The following is a 13,023-nucleotide window of genomic DNA, read 5'->3' as shown; positions in this document are numbered from 1 at the left end:
TCAAACATTTCTGTAATCGATTCCTATTCCTTTTCACCTGAAACAATGTATATTTTTAAACAAAGCAAAACTTCAAAACAATATAAGTATCTGTCTTACTTGAGTTGAACCTTGCTATATCATTGTCTCTGTTTAGAAGCGAATTGTTTGTTGTTGGTAAATATATTTACTGAGTATCTATGAAAATTGAGTATCCCATATTTCTTTTTTTTCTAATTTTATTTTATTTTATTTGAGAACATACTGTACAGAGGAGTTACAATTACATGGGCAGGATAATGCATACATTTCTTACCAAGCATTGCAGCCTCCTCCTTTGTTTACCCTTCACCTCCCTTCCCAGCCTCCCCCCTCCCCCCCACCCAATCATACCCCCCTCCCCCCCCCCCACACCGACATTGTAAAGCTGGTTTTGACATGACATTTTGTACTTCTCATTGTTGCAATAGGTCCACCTGAATCCTTAAACGACTTGTTTGTCCCCATCTCCTCCACATGTTATACTGACATCAAATATAGTGAAAGCGGGGGTTACACTGTGGGGGAGGGACATACAAAGCAACAGAAATAATCTTGTAAATGCGTTAGAAACACATGCATGAAAGAAACGAAAACATTAAAATACATATTTAAGGGTTCGTTTTCCTAACATCACATTATCTGACCTTTTCCGCTTGACTCATACCTATACTAGATATTGCAAATAAGGGAAACCATGGGACCTATGTTTCTTTGGGCCTGGCTTACTTCACTTAATATAATTTTTTCCAAACCTTTCCATTTCCTAACAAATGGGGAAATGTCCTTCTTTCTGATGGAGGCATAGAATTCCATTGTGTATATATACCACATTTTCTTGATCCATTCATCTACTGAGGGGCATCTGGGTTGGTTCCAGATCTTAGCTATGGTTTGCTATTAATTTTTACTTCACTGCCTTCCCTAGGATGAAGGAAAGACAAGGAAAAGCAGAGCAGCAAGGCTGAATGTTAACAGCCACCAGGGGCTAACAGCCACCGTAGCAGCCTAAACCCCCTCTTGCCCCCCTCCCAAAGGTCAGAAATCTCTGGGGTTCCTTGAATGAAGTATTTCTCTTTTACAGTGATAGTACCAACAAGTACCACACTCTGAGGGCACCACAGACAAGGGCCATGGGAGGCTCTTTGAGCAGCTAGTCTACCCTGCCTACAAGCTCAGACAAACCACCACAGATGAGCCAGGCCCTCCCCGTCAGCACAATGTGCTTCCCTTTTACAATCTGCTACTTATCTAAAGTCTCACTTTCTGGAGTTTCAGTTTCTTATAAAAAAAAAAAATCATGCCGGGCGCTGGTGGCTCACGCCTGTAATCCTAGCTACTCAGGAGGCTGAGATCTGAGGATCACGGTTCAAAGCCAGCCCGGGCAGGAGAGACCGTGAGACTCCTATCTCCAATAAACCACCAGAAAACCGGAAGTGGCGCTGTAGCTCAAGTGGTAGAGTGCTAGCCTTGAGCTGAAGAGCTGAGGGACAGCGCCCAGGCCCAGAGTTCAAGCCCCACGACCGACAAAAAAAAAAAAAAAAAAAAATCATGACCAGAGCTGGGCACTGGTGGCTTACATCTATTATCCGAGCTTCTCAGGAGGCTGAGATCTGAGGATAGTGGTTCAAAGCCAGCCCGGGGAAGGAAAATCTGTGAGACTCCTATTTCCATTTAACCACCAGAAATGGCGCTGCGCCTCAAAGTGGTAGAGTGCTAGCTGTGAGCAAAAAGAGCTCAGGGACAGAGTCCAGGTCCTGAATTCAAACCCCATGACTGACCACACGCCCCCTCAAAAAAAAAAAAAATCATGGCCAGAAACCACTAAATGGAAAATTCCAGAAGTAAACAATTCTTGGGTATTAAATTGTCATTCTATGATGCTCTTTCTGGCGTGGGATGAGTGTCTCTGTGTCCGGCATTTCCACCCTGTGTGCACTGCCTTCCCACTGAGCACGTAGCCCGATCCCAGCTATCAGGTCCCCTGTGGCAGTGCTCCGTGCTGGTGCTCATGGAGCCGTTCTTTCCCTTCAGAGCGGCCATAATGCCTGAGAGCGCTGAGCTGGCAAGCTGGAGATTGACCAAGAAGCACTACAGGGTGGTACATTGTTCCATACTAGCCATCGCTGAGGCTCCGGGAACATCTTCCCCAAGGGGGCGCTACTAGGTAGACTTTTAAAACTTGGCATGTTCTTGGCCAGTTCTACTTGTAGGGAACACTTTACCCATAGTTAATTCCATTTTAATATTTACTAGGGACAAAAAGTGGCCCCTGCTGGGAGCATGACCAGGCTCCAGCTGAGCAAAGGCCTTGGGAGTCACGCAGATGGGTGTAGGAAAGGGGCCCCAGATGGAGAATTGTCCTGAAAGGTTCCCAAAGCAATCCGCAGCCCAAGGCTCCTCTTCTTAGCTTTCTCTAGAACAGTAAAATCTCAGAAGAAAACTAGGGTCCCCCTGGGTCACTCACTTCCCCAGGGGGAAAGAGAAAGCCACAGCATTGTCGGTGAACAGCCAGGCCTTTCAATTACAGGTTGTGAAACTAAGGTCCAAGCCGGAGAGCTCCCTAGGCTGGTTAAGATGCTAAGAGTTTTTATCAGAATAAGCAGCACCACTGTGAAGCCTGGAGGCATCATTTCACTCTAGACACGGGCATGAAAAGGACAGCTATGGGTCTCTTCCACGCGCTTAGCCCATCCAAACCTGGTTACCGCATCCCAGATGCAGCTACACCGCTCAGCCTACATGATTTAGGTTCTTCCCTGAGCCTCCCATCCAGTGAGTCTGAGGAATGTCAGGTTTCCCATTTCTCCCTTAGGGTGCCACACCGTCACTTAGACTTCATTTCTTCCTGGCTTGGATATAACATTCCTTCTTTGACTTTTGTAGTTCTCATCTATTTTCTCAACTGGAAATATCTTCCAGCACTACTTGGTATCCAATAGGTAAATATCAATAAATATTAAGTTCAGTAAAGCTGCAGGACATAAAAGCAGCATACAGAAATCTGTAATATTTCTATACATCAGTGATGAGCTAGATATAATATTTCTATATGTTAGTGATAAGCTAGATAAAAATGCAATCCTATTTACAAAGGCTACAAAAGAATAGAAATAAATTTAACCAAGGAAGCAATTGATTTCTACAATAAAACTATACTGATTTAAAAAAAAAAATAGAAGAGGACACCAAAAACTGGAAAGACCTCATGATCACAAACTGGGAGAATTAATTACTTTTTTTTAAGGCTACCCAGCACAATCTACAGATTCAACACAAGATCTATCAAAATGCCAATGGCATTCTCCACGGAAGGAGAAAAAACAACACTACCTTAACCACAAAAGACCTCTAATAGGCAAACCAGTCCTGGGCAACAAGGACAAGAAAGCTGGAGGCATCACAATACCCACTATGAAAATGGTGGTGCAGGCCTATACTTCCAGCTACTCAGGAGGTGGCGGAAGGAGGATCATGGTCTGAGGGCAGGTCAGGAAAAAGTACAAGAGCTTATCTGAAGAACAAACTAAAAAGCAGAAGGACTGGGAGGAGGGGTGAGGCTCAATGATAGAGCATTTGCCTAGGAAGCCTTGAATTCAACACTCCCAGAACTGAAAAATGTGTGTGCACATGTGTGTGTGCACATGTGTGTGTACATGCATGTATGTGCTACAAATACAAATATACATACCACCAAATTATACTAACCAACAGAGCATAATACTGGAATCAAAACAAACATATAGACCAATGGAAGACAAGAGAGAACTCAGACATCAATCCATATATTTACAGTCAAATGATTTTTTTACAAAGAGACCATGAACGTATAATGGAAAAACAATCTCTTTAATAAATGCTGATGGAAAAACTGGAAATCTCTATGAATAAAAGTGAAACTGGACCCTTAGGTATCGCCATATAGAAAATGCAGTTCAAATGGATTGAAGACAATGGAAGGCTGGGAGCTGCGACTCTACTCAGAGAAAAACAGGGTACTGTTGCAAGAAAGATTATTTTTTATAAGACAATGAAGGTGGAAAAAATGGAATGATAACAAACTAACTTCTCTGTAACAACAAAGGAAACAATCCAGCCAAATCAGTGAAGAAACAACCTGTACAACAGGATACAATATCTCTGAGCTAGTCATCCTATGATAAGGGATTAATATCCAAAATAATTAAGGAACACGAGCAACTCAGTAGCAATAAAACCCAAATATGAGACTAAAAACTATCCAAAAGAATTCAGAAAAACACTGAATACTGATCAGATTAAAAACTCGAAATTCAATCCCAATGGCTTGGCTGGGCAGAAGAGTGAAAGGATGTGTGTAGCTTCATGAGGATTGCCCTCACCGGCCCTAAGCGCTGACTTCTACTTTAATTCACACTGCAGCCTTCCTTGGACCTAGCTCCATTTGGGGAGTTGAAAGTCACCTTGAGCTTGACTCAGTCCACCCCGCTGATCGCTACATAGGGCACAGACAGTTCCCAGCTGCTCTACAAGAGCTGCATTTGTTTTCTAATGTTGTATCCATCCTCTTTTTTGTTATTTTTAACTGAAAAATAAAAATCACATATGTTTACAGTGCACATTGTGTCTGATTGACATTTACATGATGGAATCACTAGGCCACGCTAACTAACATGTCCACTGTCCTGCGGTGATTTTGAAGTTACCGTCGATGGAGGGCAGTCTCCATGCTGTGTAACAGTCCTCCAGAATGTGCTCGTCCTGTCTGGTTAAATTTGGGCTCTTTTACCACTATCTCCAGACTCCCTTTCACACTGGGTCCCGCCCTTGGCATCCCTTGGTCTACTCTCCACTTGACTTCAACTTTAGACTCCACAAGATCACGGTGGCATTTGTCTTTTGGTGTCTGGCTTCTTCCACTGGACATACTGTGCTTCCAATCCATCCCCGCAGGGCTTCCTTGCATTCCATGGCCTAGGGTTCTTTATCCCCTGGTCCACTGGCGGATGTCTAGCTGGAGTCTGTGTCTGGGCTGCCGTGGGCACGGCGTGGGCAGGCGGAGGCACTTGGAGACAGTGATTTTGTTCCTTTTGGCTGTTAATTGCTGGGTAAAATGTTAGTCTACTTTTCATTTTTTTTTGAGAAACCTCCCTCTGTACTGTTTTCCATCATGGCTACCAACAGTAGGAATTCTCGTCAACAATTGTCATCTTTTGACTTTTCGATAACAGCTAAGCTCATGTGTTATTTAAAAGGCACACTTAAATTCTTCAAAATGAGAGCTAAAAACCTCCTAAAGCTAAGGACACACAGGTAGACAGTTAAGGCAGAGTGACAGCCCCTTCCGAAGAGCTCTTCCTGCAGCTCCTCCCTCCTCCCTGAACATTCTGTCCTCCACATGGCAGCTCCGTGACGCCTGTTAAAATATATCAGAGAGAGTCAGTCCTCTGCCAAAATCCCTTAAAGTAGCATTCCAAACAAAGGCCAGAATTCCCACAATTAACCACGAGGCCCCCGCGCTCTGGCTAAGCTCCATCTCCCTCAACATCTCTTCCTCCCAGGCCTATGGCACTCCAACCACTGGAGCTTCCTGCCCGCAGGCCCCTGCCACAGACACCTAGCCCTCGCTCTCCCCCTTCTGCCTGGGACACTTCCCCACAGACCTCCGGATGACCTATTTTACCTTTTTGCTTTAAAGATGACCAGTTCAATGACCAGTTCATACATACACACAGCCTGGCATTTCCTAGTGTCCTCTCCTGCTTTAATTTAACCCTTACTACAATCTGACATACCAGCTGCCTCAATGTCTATCTTAATTTCTTTTCTACCATGCTAGAGTGTAAGCTCCTTGAAGGAAGAGATTTCTTTAATGATTGTATCTTGATGCAATATTTGTTGTTGTTGTTGTTGTCATGGCGCTTGACCTCTGGGCTTGGGCACTGTCTCTGTGCTCTTCAGCTCAAGGCTAGTGCTCTGCCACTTGAGCCACAGTGCCACTTCCAGTTTTCTAGTGGTTAATTGGAGGTAAGAGTCTCATAGACTTTCCTCCCAGGCTGGCTTCGAACCATGATCCTCAGATCTCAGCCTCCTGGGTAGCTAGGATGACAGGCGTGAGCCACCAATGCCCAGCAATAAATAAAATTTTGATGAACAAATAAATCATCTAGGTATTGGGCCTATCTCCCCATTAGCTCATGCCTGACGCTGGCAACGCCAATGCATCTTTCTGACCTCTGTTCTCTCATCTCGGAGTAACAGCAAGAACAAACGAAATTATACACATGAAGATGCTTTACAATTTGGAGATCACACACAGTAGGACAGCTGGCTAGAAGTTGTTTTAGAGCTTCACAGCCTGTTCACTGACAATGCCCTCCATGGGAGAAACACCCAGGGACATCCATTTCAATACAGTCATGGAGTATGTATGCAGAGGCACTGAAAAGGTGTTTGCCATTCCGCTGGTGCGGCTGCCTAGCTGTTTGTCATGTATCACTGCAGACCTGCACATCAGCTCCAGGTTGAAAGGCCACGCCAGTGTTCGGGAGCCCAGCTCATGTTTCTGGCATGTAGGAAAACAGAACCATATGCTCAGCCCAGGCCACTGTGCCTTCTTCATCAAAAGAACGGCGCAGCACACAAGATGAGAGCAACGAGCTGAAGGGATGTTTGGTGGACCCAGTGTTGCCTGAGCAACTGTTCCAGGCACTGAGGTGGTGCTGATGCTCTGCTTTGCACGCTGGGTGGGGCGGCTGGCTGCCGTGACTTCCTGTGCTCATCAAAGGGTTCTAAGTCTCAACAATTTTGGTCACGTCTGAGGGAAAAGTGATCATTTAGTCAAATTTAAAAAGCTTCCATCACTTGTGAACTGCTTTTGACGTAAACAGCTCTCTGTATGCACACATACACACACACACATATATATATACATACACAAATACCCGCACATATACACATGCATCTGACTCATGAATATTCATATAACCAATGTTCGGACTGAGGGAACAAAATGGCAGCCACAGAAAAACTAAGCATCTGTCCCAGCTTCCTGATCAACCTGGATCTCACAGCAACCAAATCGTTAAGGGAAGTATTTTTTAATAGGAAGATTCCAGCTCATAAATAAAGGGAAATACTAGAAGTAGAAAACAGTTTCCATGTGGAATTGATCTTAGGCCTCCTCAAACCCCATAGGCACAAAAACCTAAAGTTGCACAAGCCACTGACACAAAATGGCACATTTGCATAGAACCATGCATGTGTCCCTGTATACTTTAAGTCACTTCTAGATTACCCATAATACCTATTACAATACTAGGTATTATAAAGTACAACTATGTGTAAACACTGTACAAGTAATGGATATAAGGTATTGTTTAGGCAAAAGTCTACAGGTTAGCAGATTCGTTTTTTTAAATACTTTTTTCCACAGTTGGTTGAATCTGCTGATGTGGAGCCCAGACACAGAGGGCTGACTGCATCTTGTGTCAGTGATTTGTTTGGACTGCTAACCTTACAAGCAGAGAAAGAGCTGATATTAAAAGCTTCCCTGGTGGCCTGCACACCACTACTTCCAGGGTCTGTTCAGGCCTGTAACTCCCAATTGTAGAAAATACAGAGGACAGAAGGACACGAGCATTCAATTTGGACTGAGGTAAGCAATACACATTATCTAATTTCTTGATCAAATAAACTCAGGTAAGCAAGATGGAGAAACACACGGAGGGAGAAAGAGGTGAGCTTATACATTAAAAAGAGACTAAATATTTATATCAACTAATTGCAATGTATGGACTCCATTGGTATCCTGATTCAAACAGTTGAAAGTATTAGTTCATAAATCTGACTTAAGAAGCTATCTATATACATGAGAGATATTCAGAATACTGTACGTGTGTGTGTGTGTGTGTGTGTGTGTGTGTGTGTGTGTGTGTGTGTGTGTGTGTGTGTGTGTGTGTGTGTGTGTGTGTGTGTGTGTCAGGTTTCACCTGGCTGATTGGTGGCCAGAGGAAGAGAGTGCTGAGCAAACCATTTAACAACAGGACATGGGCCCTATGAGGTGAGATCAATTTTCAACTAAGGTGGGCTGCTCCCCAATACCCCAGGGCTGAAGAGCAGTGTGGGGCCTGGTAGGGCTCATTGGTGCTCGAGTCATTGTCCAGGGCCTCACTACAGCCCCCCAGGTCCCCCCGCCCCGTGATGGTGGGGAACCCACTGAGCGGAGGCCTTGTTCTATCCCCCCAGGGCCTCTTCTGCGGGAACTCTGCCCCGTCACAGTCTGCCGACTCGCCGTGCTATGGAAGAGGATGGCCTGGTTAATTAGAAACACATTTCAAAGTCACTCTTGCTGGCCTGTGTCCTGGAATGTGCGGTGGACGCACCATGGTTCGCAGAGCAGCTTCGGTGGTTTCCAGTCGGGTTCAGGGGCAGATAGGCCACCCTGGGATTCGATGACTTACCAGCATGATGGCTGCAAGCCAGTGAGACACCAATGCATTTTCTTTTGAAGCCTGACATATTGCCTGCTGCTTCTGAGCCTGCTTTCCTGGCTGGCTGACAGATAGCTGGGGCCATTTCAAAAGCCACCTCCAGTTCAAGTCCGGGGACTGGATTGTGATTGGCTTATCTGACGGGGTGATGTCATGCTCCTGGAGATGAGCCCTTCCCCGCAAGTTGGGGTACATGCCTGGGGTGGGTCCCCCAGTGTGGGGTGTGTGCCTGGGTCTCCATAGGCCACTGCACACCCCTACCCTGTGCTCAGCCCTTTTCCTGGGTTACTTGGGAACAATCTGTGCAGGCTCGGCCGGGCCACCAACAGCCACACATGACAAGACCATCAGTGTGTCCCCCGCTGTTTTGGACTGGCACTTGCCTCCTGCCCCAGGCCAAAGGGCTCCAGGAGAGCCTGACCCAGAACATGGGTTTTTCAGACACTGTCGGGTATGGGTGTCAGATCACCCAGGACAACTCCAAGGGGCTGGGGTGCTGTTGCTGTGTCCATTTCTGAATGCTCACACTCTGCCCACCCACCTTACTTCTCACCAAACAGCCTGGAGGTGAGTCTCTAAGTAAAAGCATAAAAGTATTTCAGTCAGAAGTAATTTTTTTTTAATACAGGTTTAATGGAAGTAGAGCTGCAGCTCAAGCAGTAGAACCTTGATTGAAAAAGCCAGTGAGAGTGCAAAGCCCTGAGTTCAAGCCTCAGTACTGGCATGTACCCTCTCTCTCTCTCTCTCTCTCTCTTTCTCTCTCTCTCCTCTCTGTTTCTCTGTCTCTCTGTCTCTGTTTCTCTCTCTCTTTTCCCCCCCTCTCTCACAAACACAGAAAATAGATTTAAAATTCTGAAACATGGTAAAAATTTCATTAATCAAGAATAAAGGATCTTAAAAGCTATTTAGCCCCAACTACCCATGGATTAGGGATAGCTGTTGTACCACTTCAATACCTGAGCTGATGGAGAGTTTGTTATCTCATATAACATTGCAACATGAAGATTCCAAGTGTGTGCTCAGACCACGCGCATTCCTCTTTCAAGTGCCACGAGCCAGGTTTGATCTGACGTCATTCTAAGAGAACGTAGCATGTCTTCCAAGGTGGCATAAGTGAGTGTGGATGCAATCAGAGTCAACTGCCCCACCACTGCTCACCGCTCCTTTATTCGTAGGTTTCACACATTCATATTTTTTCCTCATTTTTACTTCAGTCAATGATTATTGATCGGGGGCTGGGAAGGTGGCTCAGTGGTAGGGTGCTTGCCTCGCATGCATGAGGCCCTGAGTAAGCAGGTGTCAGTTGCCTGACATCCTTCAAGTATATACCTCATCATTTCAAGGTTTTGTTTTCTTTGCCATACTTTTCAGTGTCAAATGTGTCCTGGTTCTGACAATAAACTTATGTGCAAGAGTTATACTTTACACTTTTTTAAAGTATTTTATTTTGTAAATGAGGCCACAGGTTCCTCAGCTTTATCCTGGAATTCCCTGCCCTTCACTTTCTATTCTTCTCAGTAGGTGTCTGCTTTAGCATTAAATGATCCCTTCTCCTTGATACAACAGAAGTTCCAGGCTGAAGCGGCCCCTGCGTGGGAGGCCGCAGCCTGGCTCTCTGCAGGTCAGAGCGGCCCACTGCCAGCAGATGTCATTTTCATTAAGATATCGGGAGCCACAGAGAAGCTTCCTAAAACAGACAGGCACAGCGTGGCAGCAAAAGATATTCTCATGCCCAAGACTGCCTTCCCGCTACTCCACCGTATTTCTTTCATCTCTGGGTGCCTCAGTTTCTCTGCCTATAAAAGAACATAATAATGCCCACTTCACAGGGCTGGTGTGAGGAAGGATTAAAGGGATGATGGCCACGAGGCATTTGAGGCTACCAGGAACAAAGACAGTCAGTAATTGCAAAATGTCCAGTCCCACTTCTGCAGTGTGTGAGGAAAGGACTCCCACTGACTTGAAAGGGGGCAACCCGGGCAGCCAGGGGGGTAGGGCGCCTGGTGGACAGGGCTCACTGCCTTCATTAGCATTGTCCCAGTGCAGCTGATGGGAAAAGCAACAAAGGAGTCAAGAACTCGGGTGGCAGAAAAAACAAGGCCTGGAACAAAAAGCTCAATGCTGGACTACAAAGGACAGTCTTAGAGAAAAAAAATGTCTTGAGTTAAAAATAATCTGCAAGGATTGTATGCCAGAAAGCCATTTTTAAGGAGCCGTGTATATATCCTCTGATCACTTGATATAATAGCCCGTTGGTGCATTTTTCACACTGGACTATACCTTGATCCTTTCCCATGTCAGTCCTCATATTGTGCACACCAACCTAAGAGCTCAGCGATCACCTGCTGAGTGGATTAAACTTAAAAGTTCCTATATAGACAGCATTCAAGAAGGCCCATTCAAATAACAAGGCAATAATGAAACTGTACTTGCTGATACTATTTAGGCCTACATTAAAGACCTCTGAGGCTGAAGAGCGAGTTCAGACAAGTGAAAAAAGAGCCACCATTGCTCTGGTTAGCTCACAGTCGAGTAGATGTGGGCCATTAGTCCTCAGACTAAAACCAAGTCGAGGAACAGTCGTGGAAGATGTTGCCCAACCAGCATTTTCCCAGCAAAAACTGCTCAAGAGTCCTTCAGAGCACTCTGAGAGTGCACAGGAGTTTACAAATCAATTTGCTAAATTGGCTTGGCTGAAAATCATGCTTTTGTGTGTGGAACCCACTGAACAGCATTTCCGAATCTGCCAGTCCCAATTAGGGTCCTTCCCCGGTGCAGAGCGGGAACTGCCATAAAAAGAATGGTGACTCTGGGCCAATTTAGACCTGGGCTCCAACTCCGGCTCCCCTAGCCAAGTGGCCCTGGATAAGTCACTTGAGCTCTCTAAGAGGGTTTCATATTTCATAGCCTATCATCCTTGCAAGGTGCTGGCAGGATGAAGTGCCCAATATATGTCCAAGTATCAAGTGCCGTCTTAGTGTGAGCTTTTCAGTGCAGCTCTAAACAACCCAGAATGACAGAACCCTCCCTGAAAACCTTCTACTCCCTCCTGGAAACCAGCGATCTGAAAGGAGAACCATTTGGGAAACATGAATTGGAATTTACTGTAGTGTGCACTTAACCAAATTGTGCCTTAATTTAAGCATCTGGACGAGCCGAAGTTTAATTCTAAAGAAAGAAGTCTTAGATGTCAATCAGCTCACTTTATGAGCTGTATAAATTCTGCTAGATCGTGGGAATTCTCCTTACACTACATATGTTAGCCAGACACCATGGCCTCCCAGAGTTGAAAAGGCCCAGTGCTCACCAGAAGCCTCTCATCAGAAACCTGAGGCTAGGAAGGAGGCCATTTCTGCCTAGCGTCAAATCATGAAGTTCTTGGATTTGAACTTTTAGTACTAGAGACCTAAAAGAAAGGAGAAGAAAATCCTGACCCAGAGCTTTATTCCCTGACATTTCCAGTTCTGAAGTCAAACTGTGTCAGCTCATTTTGCTTCATGATTTCAGAGGTGTTAGCCCAGTATTTCATGGTCCTGTCATTTGGGGCCTGTGGAGAGGCAGAGCATTATGGCTGGGACACATGGTGGGATAAAGCTACTCACCTGATGGCGGCCAGTAAGCAGAGAGTGAGAAGGGGACAAGGCCCCAGTGGCCTTCCTTCCTTTCAAGTAGGCCCACTTCCTTCCTTCCCATGAGCTCTACCACCGTGCAGTGTATTACCACCACCTGGACACCCAGCCTTCAACACACCAGCTTTTGTGGGACATTCTAGATCCAAAATATCACAGCGGGGAACCTCACTTCTAACCTGGAGTAGTCAAATAGGAGAAACTTTGAGAAATCATTAAAAAACAAAAACTTTGAACATTGATAGGTGTGGCATTTGCTGTCCCACGGTGGCAGATGGTGCCAAGACAGGAAGGTTCACAATTCACACATACAGCATCCATTATGGATTCTGCAAAATCAAATTTCTCCATTTAAATTTCTGAAAATGATTTCTAATTGATGCTGGTGCCATCCTAAAACTGTGAGAGCTGACTGGAGCAGTTGGGTAGAAGATGGCCGTGCTCCACAGTTTTCATAGTTGCTAGCTTCCTCCATCTCCAAGATGGAGGGGACTGTTCCGTCCCCGTGTATGCATTTAGGGACTAAGGTGCTCTGAGTCCAACCTCCAGGGCAAACCCACTTCAAGGCCTCAAAGCACCGTGTGCCCTTCTGGAGATTACAAGCAAGACCAGAGTAGAATGGAAGCTGGAAGAGGTGTGAAGTAGGAGAAAGAGAGAGAGCCACGCTTGTCAAGAGGCTGAAGGAAATGAACCAGGGAAGATGGTTTCATTTCCAACTGGAATTCTGGATGACAGACGTGGTAATGCCTAAGATAGTCCAGGAACATCATAGAAGAGAAGGGGAGGAGACAAGAAGTGAGGCAAGGACAAAGGGGAAACTGTCAGAAGGAAGGAAAGAAGGAAGGAAGGAAGGAAGAGAGGGAGGGATGAAGGAAGGAAGGAAAGAAGGAAGGAAGAGCAGGGAG

General features: G+C 45.5%; 1 protein-coding gene across 3 annotated transcripts in view; it reads right to left on the bottom strand.

Annotated features, from left to right (window-relative positions):
• Msra (methionine sulfoxide reductase A) overlaps positions 1–13,023 on the bottom strand; it is a 258,069-nt gene that overhangs the window by 147,165 nt on the left and 97,881 nt on the right. The gene's annotated exons all lie outside the window — the stretch shown is intronic.

Source organism: Dipodomys merriami, unplaced genomic scaffold (genome assembly GCF_024711535.1).
Source record: "Dipodomys merriami isolate MVZ:Mamm:240054 unplaced genomic scaffold, mDipMer1.0.p SCAF_12, whole genome shotgun sequence".
Classification (NCBI taxonomy): Eukaryota; Metazoa; Chordata; class Mammalia; order Rodentia; family Heteromyidae; genus Dipodomys; species Dipodomys merriami.
This window is presented reverse-complemented; position numbering and strand designations above follow the sequence as displayed.